At 50.3% G+C, this 346-nt stretch overlaps 1 protein-coding gene across 1 annotated transcript in view; it reads right to left on the minus strand.

Moving 5' to 3' along the window:
* LOC119590694 (serine/threonine-protein kinase pim-1-like) overlaps positions 1–346 on the minus strand; it is a gene marked incomplete in the record, with an annotated part of 4,982 nt that overhangs the window by 1,784 nt on the left and 2,852 nt on the right.

Genomic DNA, 346 nt, shown 5'->3' on the forward strand with positions numbered 1-346 from the left:
GGTAACGCTCCCTTAGAAAGCTGCAGGCCCGGCCCCTATATCTGCCCATGGATTCCCTTTAAGTTGGGCTCATTCCAGGAAGCAGGACCGGGTTACTCCGGCTACTTTCACTTGGCAACCAACACGAATCTGACCATAGTGTTTGGCAACAAGAGACCAAAGTGTTCCTGCTTTTTTTCTCTCTCTGACCCGCCATCCAATAGGTGTTTGCTGTAATTTCCCTTATACAACACACGCACGAGAGCTGCCACACTGTGTTGATGTTCGGGGAAAGTAAGCAGAATCCGGGTTACGCAACAGCACTGCGGCCTGTGCATTACCAGACGCCCCAAATAGGAATAAAAGT

This window comes from Penaeus monodon, chromosome 27 (genome assembly GCF_015228065.2).
Source record: "Penaeus monodon isolate SGIC_2016 chromosome 27, NSTDA_Pmon_1, whole genome shotgun sequence".
Lineage (NCBI taxonomy): Eukaryota > Metazoa > Arthropoda > Malacostraca > Decapoda > Penaeidae > Penaeus > Penaeus monodon.